This window comes from Crotalus tigris, unplaced genomic scaffold (genome assembly GCF_016545835.1).
Source record: "Crotalus tigris isolate CLP2741 ecotype Arizona unplaced genomic scaffold, ASM1654583v1 scf7180000018244.697701, whole genome shotgun sequence".
In the NCBI taxonomy this organism is placed as follows: Eukaryota; Metazoa; Chordata; class Lepidosauria; order Squamata; family Viperidae; genus Crotalus; species Crotalus tigris.
This window is the reverse complement of record NW_024096902.1, coordinates 436,464-444,716: the sequence shown is the minus strand read 5'-3', so window position 1 is coordinate 444,716 and position 8,253 is coordinate 436,464. Positions and strand designations below refer to the sequence as shown.

Genomic DNA, 8,253 nt, shown 5'->3' with positions numbered 1-8,253 from the left:
CAGTATGACGGCAGTGGTAAAAAAGGCATACCACCTGTATTTTGGGTGCAAAATAGGGGATCAGAAGTTTGGCTCCTCATTATTGTTGCATTACATATGCAACTTATCTGCATCATTGGCTAAACAAGAAGAAAAACTCCATGTCTTTCACAGTCCCAGTAGTGTGGAGCGAACCCACCAATCATAGTAGCGACTGCAATTTTTGCATGGTTCCCCCAATTGCAAAAGGGATCTCAAGAAAGAAGAAGTGGACTATGGGATATCCAAACATTCCATCCGCACTGCGTCCTGTACCCCATGGTGAGGATTTGCCAATTCCAGAATCCATCAGAATCCTGCTCTCTAGACTCAGATGATGATAAACATGATGAACAGGATGCAGCTGAACCGGGGCCATCTATATCAGGGACCCAAACTTTAGCCCACCGTATGCTGCTTCTGAACCACATCTAATTTCACACAGTGAACTAAATGACCTGGTCAGGGATTTGGAATTGCCTAAGAGTAAGGCAGAGCTACTGGGCTCCAGATTACAACAGTGGAACCTCTTGCAGAGTAAAAAAGCATGAAAATGTTACATGAAAAGCCAATAAATAAATGAAAAGTTATGTTATCAGTATTAATAAAAAGATAAATTTATAATGATTGGTGTGGCACCATTCTCACTGCTATATCACATTTTGCAGAAAAGGTATGGAGCATAATCGCACACCCCCCTCGTAATTTTGAATTATTTTGATGCAATTTTGACCTGAATCTGTATTTTGGAAACTGGAGCCAATTAATACTGAGGACTTAATTTTCCTTTATTAGAGACCCAATTCTGGTAAAATTTAGCTACTTTCATTTCCCAGGCTTTCTCTTTGTAGACCAGTGTTATCAAAACAGAATAACAGAATAACAGGGTTGGAAGAGACCTTGGAGGTCTTTTAGTTCAACACCCTGCTCAAGAGGAGATCCTATATCTTTTCAGATAAAGCCAGTGCTATTTTTTGTAAAAAAAAAAAAAAAAAAAAAAAAAAAAGTGCCGGAACTCACACGTGCCACTCCGTTCTGGGTGTTCTATGACAAAAAGAGCCCTGGATAAAGCTATAACGTGCAAATAGAATTTTCTTTTACACACACAGCTTCCTCAATAACATTTACACTTTGTGTGTACACCATTAAAATGCAGAGACCGAATTGTCCAATAGAAAGAACTGTTCCCAACCCTGGTGAGCTTGATCTGAAGCCGGCCCGAAACACCCTGAAGTGTCAAGTTTGCAATTCCAGCAAGTATCTTAACTGCTACCATCTGTAGAGAAAAAAGACATCAGAACAATATTTCTTTTTCTGTCTGCCCTTTCATTTATATTTTAGCTTTGGCTACAGAGCTTAGGCTGGCATCTTTCTTAAGTACGAGTGGCCTCTTTCACATCAAATAAAGCAACCAAACATCCTGGGAATATGTACAAATGAAAAATCCAGAGATTTCCCAACTCTCTCCAAATGGCAAACTTTGATCTGTGCATTGGAAGCTTTTTTCTACCCAAAGCTAACCTTTTTACCAGAAACTACATCATAAGCAACATCCATCTCCTCTAGCAAACTTGTCTTTTAGTTTAAAGGTGGAATGGCAGAATTATGGAAGTTTGTATTACACATTTCAGTACGAACTTCTTTGGCACTAACTTAGTTACATTTTCATAGCATATTCATCTTGTCAGAATTCAACTCTAGCCAAAAGTTACATTCATGTAAGCTTGCACAGTGAGTACAATTTCATATTTGATCCCTTTGTATGCTTAGTAATATCAACATTTAAAGAAAAGACAGATTCCTCAAGGCTATGTCCTCATTTGCACCTAAGCCATGGCACAAACATGTTCTAGCAATATTTCTTCTCTGTTTTATCTCTGGATGCCAGTTTGTCTTGGCCCCAGCTCATAAGTGGCAATCTTAAGTCATCCTCAGCTGCACCAAAACTAATATAGAGTTTTCCCCTTACTCTAAACACTTTCAAAAGGCACTTCAAGATCCCACAAAATCTGATAGACTATCATCCATTAACTGGCAATAATGGCATGATAATGATGGACAATGGAAAGAGGAATGGCATATCAGTATAATTTTCTGTGGATTCCCTTAATGATAACATGAACATGATTAGCGACCAGCTTTATATGCCATGCCTTTGTGATGTCCCATAGCTAAAGGCATGTAAAGTCAACAACTGCTGTTCCAGTTTTCAAGTAGTGTTTTCCTTCTTCTCCTGACACCATTTCTGCTGAGGACACAATCTTGGACATTTCATGGATGACTTGATTGATGACATAGTCAGGACACTGGGATCTGCCTAGCTCTTATGCACTGGTTTAGTCTGCTGCAGATACATACTTTTTCCTTGCCACCTTAGTTTTGAAGGGGCACTTTCATGTATTATGACAAATTAGGGTTTTCTCATCAACTCTGAGGTCGGCTCCTTGCATGCACAAGTTAAGCATTCTTTTTTTTTTAAAAAAAAAAAAAAGCCATGAACCTTCTTTTTCACTGGTTCTATCTTTAAAAAACCAGGGCCAGTTTTCTCATGAAAGAGAGTGCTGCACAGAAGGTTAGTTAAAGCCAAATCTTAGAATTAGTTTCTGCTAATTATGCACTGCTGGTTCTGTTGTCAATAATTTTAGTACAGGTTTTTTGCTGCTTCTTTGAGGAAGGATTTTGCATGGGTGGACTTTTTACTATTTTTATTATTTTGGAGAGAAAACATTTGGCCTACTCACAAGTTATTTTCAGGAGCTACTGGCCATAAGCTCTCATTACCAGCACTGTTGCTGCCTTGTAGCGCTAGCTGAGCTCATGTGTTATCAGTCGCTCTCTTCTGCATCCTTCTGGACCCCTTCTTCATATCAAGAGTCTTTCAGTTGAGCTTTTCTGGACACAGCCTTAATGCTTTTTTAGACCTATGTCCTGAAATAACCCAAGTAACGGGTCACAGGTATAGAGGGTTACTTAACCTTTACTTTGGCAACTTGACAGAGGGTTAAACAAAAGTTTCCAAGTACGTATCTGCTTGGCCCAAATCCCGATCCTGCTACATTTTAAGAAGAATAGTTAGTGCAGTGTTTCTCAACCTTGACAATTTTAAGGCATGTGGACTTCAACTCCCAGAATTCCATAGCCAGCATTGCTGGCTATGGAATTCTGGGAGTTGAAGTCCACATGCCTTAAAATTGTCAAGGTTGAGAAACACTGGGTTAGTGGTTGTTTCTTTCTTTGGTAGGTGATGCTCAGTGGGAATGGAAATGAATCCAGGGGACCCCACCAGTCACTTTTTTAAACTTGTCCTGCATCAAAAACAAAAATTTCTAGCTAAACATAACCAACTTCTAAAAATTAAAGAAGAGCTGGGAAGCAAAGCCCATTTTCTCAGCTGGGATTTCAGAGAGCCCCAAATCAACTAAGAATGATGTACTCGGACAAGGCCAATTAGAGCAGTGGTTCTCAACCTGTGGGTCTGGACCCCATTTGGGGTCGCATGACCATTTCATGGGGGTCGCCAAACAACGCAGTCCGCCATTTTTTTCCCCTTTTCCCTAGCTGTCCTACTCCCTCTTATTAGTGGCCACACCCACTTGCGGGTCACCGCAACATGAGGAACTGTATTATGGGGTCACGGCATTAGAAACATTGAGAACCACTGAATTAGAGGAATAGATTTAGTCCCCTTTCCCCATAATATCTGTGTTGTAGCAAAGAAGGGCAGCTGATAGAACCAGTTGATGTTTGCAAGTCCTCAATCCTACAATCCTCTCCACATGCCTTCCTTCCCTCCACCTGTTGCTTTCAAGAAACATGGAGGTGCTTTGGAGGGCTAAGGGCAGGATTGTCCATTCATCTTCTCATGGAAGTCAGGAGGGAAGTCTCAAGAGATACTTGCCATACTGTAAATTTTTTTGTGCTGCCTTCATTTGAAATGGTGAGCATATTTTTTTTTAACTCTGCCATTCCTCTCCTGCCCTCACCATCACCACCTCCTTAGATATATGAAAATGACAAGCAGGCAGGGCATCTGAGCTACCTGCCTACAAAATAACCCAGAAATTTTCTTGTGAGGTAAACAAAACACAGAAATGCCAAAATAAGCAAACAAACAAAACACCGAATATGGATAGCACCTCATCCTGGTCTTGTTAATGCAGCTGAATAAGAATCAGGGTAATATTCCAGCATAATGGAATAGCACTTTAACACAATGGTGTGGCTGTGCCCAGTGAATTCAGTACAGTGATAGTTACAAATTATACAGCTGGGGGAATAGAGGGAAGGAATCAAACAGAGGAAAAACATTTGCAACAAATTTTGATTCGTTCATGTTTATAAAAAATCTGTGACAGGAAAAAGATCACACTCTTTACGCCCTCCTAATTCTATCATGAAGTGACCAGCATTTTATGAACACTATGCTTTTTACTAAAACATATGAGCTTCAAAAGTTGGCTCTGGGAACCTGGCAAGCACCAAAGGAAGACTGCAGTCACAGTGCTGTCACTGGGAATCATGTTGTCTGGCCTGATCAATAGCTAGCAAAAGTGATCTTGTGCTTAAGAAATGGTGGCTGTTATTCTTGTTCATGGTTGTTTAGCAGCAGCATCTCCCATAACTTGCCATTGGTCATTAAAGTCATGGGGAGGCCCTTATCTCGCTTTCACCTATCCCCTACCCCCACCCAATTTGTACTCCTGGAATATTATGGATTTTTCACTGGCTAAAAATAGGTGTTTGATTACAAGATGAGAGCAATATGTATGAACTATACTTTCCAACAAGTTTTCTCTTTGGCTTTGATGCCAAGGACTGTAAGGTGCTAGAGAACTGATGGCATATTAATTATGTAAGCAGGAGGCTATTGGCTTTGTCATTGGTAATAAGACATTTCCCCATCTTGTTGTAGCTACTGCCAAGGAATTAGGGAATGCAAAACATTTGAATGGGGCTTTTTGCATACAAGCAGGATACCTTTCCCTGAAATATTAAAGCACACAGGCCGTTCAGAAGACTTAGTGCACATGTTTGTGGGAATAACCAAGAAAGTCTCTGAAGTAATCGGCCGGAACCTGATGAATGATGTGGCTGTTTTAATGTTTCAAGGAGGAATGTTTCATTCGTTTTTTCTGAAACTCCCCTTTAGAAAGTTTTCTCTAGCTTTAGTAATGACAAACTCACCTGCTGCTGCTGCAAGCTTTAAAGCAGGGGTCTTCAAACTTGGCCCTTTTATGACTTGTGGACTTCAACTCCCAGAATTCCTCAGCAAGGCATGCTGGCTGAGGAATTCTGGAAGTTGAAGTCCACAAGTCATAAAAGGGCCAAGTTTGAAGACCCCTGCTTTAAAGAATACCCATAAAGGAGAATATTTATAGCTCAAGATTGAAATGAGGGGTCCTTGGTACTCTCTGAGCTTTTTTTTTTTTTTTTTGCAAGAAAACAATCAAGCTCAGAGAGCACCAAGGACCTCTTTTGAAGAGCAGATATGAAAAACTAATCATAATACTTATCCACTATAATACTTTCTCAAGAAATCATTTCCAAAGTAATTTAACAATATTGGGGTACTGGTTCCTACTGTCCAATGAATCAAAGATATTTATGTTTGAAGAGGGGTGTACCCAACCAAACTCATTTCAGGATTTCCTCTGTCAGGGAGCAAAGTCCATACAGTTATGTACTAGAGTCATTCTTCTCCTCTACTTTGGCAGTCCTCCAGAAAGGAAGGGCTTAATGATCTGCCTGAACTTGTAGGAGGTGACTTGATCTTCTGTGCAATGGGAAGAATTGTGAAATTTGCCTCCTTATAAGCTAATGGCTAAAGCAGAGGTGTTTTACAGTCTTAGTCATCTATGACGGTTTATTCAGGAGTCATTTATACTTTGTTCAGGTTTATTTATTGTCATGTAAGTGTGCTGACATGCTTTGTCCCCAGAAGAAGGAGGTTCAACAGCTGGACTAAAACTTTACCCTAGTTAAGGATGATATTTGTTTTCATGGGTAGGGCCTCCAATTAGATTCCTAACATGGTTTTCCAGATAAATCCATGAACTCTGCAGAGTCCCTGCCTGTCATCATAAACATCCTTGTGCCAACAATCTGACTGGATATAAGACAGTTTCTCTATTGCCTCTCATTATTCTGTACCATATAATCGTGATGGTGGCTGAAACAACACTTTCCTTTGCTGACCTTTTTTGTTCCAGGAAAAGCTATAACATAACCTTTATATTATGTAAGCTTATTAGTATAATGTAAATATATAAGACAAGTGGCTCTGGTTGTTTTGTTGCTCTTATGAGACCTGATTATGTCTCATATAGATTTATTTATGGCTTTATGAATACATCAGTGGAAAAACCATGCTTTAACAGACATCACAGGACTTTTGATATCACTTGCAAAAATCAAGGGGAGGGGAGAAGTGGCCCATCTCTGCTTAAAGTTCAACTTTCTAAAGGGCCGCTCGTAGAGTAAGAGGTCTGTGATTCAGGAGAAGCAAAATGTTGCCATAATTACTGTGTCAATTATACTTACTTTTACCCAGTGACTGCACAGGTCCTGAGGCCATGAATTCTGAGACAAGGGACATTCCAAGGCATGTAGGCTCAAGGAGTGGCAGGAAGCAGAGCCAGATGTCATCAATAAAATGTTCTGCAGGGTTAAACATTGGGGGATTAGTTATGGTAGCTTGTGCCTCCAACACAGTCATGTTACAACATCCTTTATCATCCTATGAAATCATCTTCCTTCAGCTCTGCCCACGCCAAAATTCTCCCTACCTCTTACAGCTCATCTCTGATCATAGGAGATCCTCTGGTTTATTTGGAAAGCAAAATGAAATGTCCACGTTCAAGTACAATATGCTAGGTGATATTAGATCCTGGGATAGAGGAATCTTACTTGATTCCTAATCTCCCACGAGCGCTTGCCTAGTTATTGTTGGAAAATAATGATGCAATTCAAGGGAAGCGAGGGATTTGCAGAGGACCACTAATTGAATAGAAGGCAGGAGGAACAGCATTCCAAACGTTGAACTACCTTCTTTCACTCCACAGTTATTACAATCTCTTGTTGCAGGGGTGGAAGGAGGGGAATTATTGAAAAATTTGATTGTTAACACACGCCCACAAGCACACACTAAATTGAATGCCAGCATGTACACACAATTAACATTTAATTTTAATGCTGTTTCTGCCCTTTCAACAACAATTCAGCATGTACTGTATATCCAGAATCTTAAATGCACATCAAACAATGTAATATTACTTCTCAAAGTGGCATATAAAAACTAGGCATATCCACTTTCCTTCTCTGGAATAGAGTTTGGGAAGTCAGCCTAGCTGACTATTAAAAATAACAGCTATTCAAAGTTTATGGATCTCTAGAGAAAGCAAAACGATCCTTTCCTTGGTTCTCATAATGCTCAGCATGACTGTAGGCAAATACCGCTATACGTTGATTTAATTACTTGCAGTCACATCCAGACTGCTGCTTGTAAAATCATAGGGTAACAGACAAAATTGCACTTGAGTGATTCCACAGAGGAAATTAAACATACCAGTCTTCAAATGTTTCCAAGTCCTTTTGAGACAAAGATCTCTTTCATTTCACAGAATCAAAATCTCTCTAAAGGGCGGGAGAGCTGTGAAAGAATTCCAGAGGCAACAAATTTTTATAAATGTGTGCATTTGGTTCCACAGAGTCATCTTCGTAGCTAAACCTTGTAAATGGTGCTTTTAACATCTGGCTGATCAACAAACGAGAACCCCAAGTGTTGGGGGAAAAAACCAGGCATTCTGAAATTATCTGTCCTTCTTTAGTCTAGTTATGCATAGGGCACTTTGTTATAGTAGCTACTCAATGTTCTGTTATCACCTTTTCCTTTTAACTGGTTTTCCAGATCTATGTAAGCATCTTTTTCATTAGATTTTTTTTTTCTTCCCTACCTACTGTATGTATGGGAAACATGCTCCAAAGATCTTATTTAAAGGGCATTGCATTGCTCCTGCTCAGGAGTTATACTTAGCTATTGATGGAAATATGCAAATAAAAAAGGAGCCCATATACTTTATTTCTCTATCCTTCATTGCTAAAGCGTGCGTGTATATTGAGGCAGTCTATCAGGAAGCTAATGTCAACAATCCAGGCATGTACAGGCAGATCTTTCTTAGCTCATGTATGTCTTCCAACTGACTCCTGCCACAATATAATCTTCCAGCCCTTCTAATT

At 39.8% G+C, this 8,253-nt stretch overlaps 1 long non-coding RNA gene across 1 annotated transcript; it reads right to left on the bottom strand.

Moving 5' to 3' along the window:
* Positions 1–1,059: 1,059 nt before the first annotated feature.
* On the bottom strand, positions 1,060–6,918 carry LOC120310635. Its single transcript, XR_005557416.1, has 3 exons — positions 6,804–6,918; positions 6,559–6,675; positions 1,060–1,294 (listed from the first exon to the last, which is right to left on the bottom strand). It is a non-coding gene; the product is annotated as an uncharacterized LOC120310635 (long non-coding RNA).
* Between the last annotated feature and the right edge of the window lie 1,335 nt (positions 6,919–8,253).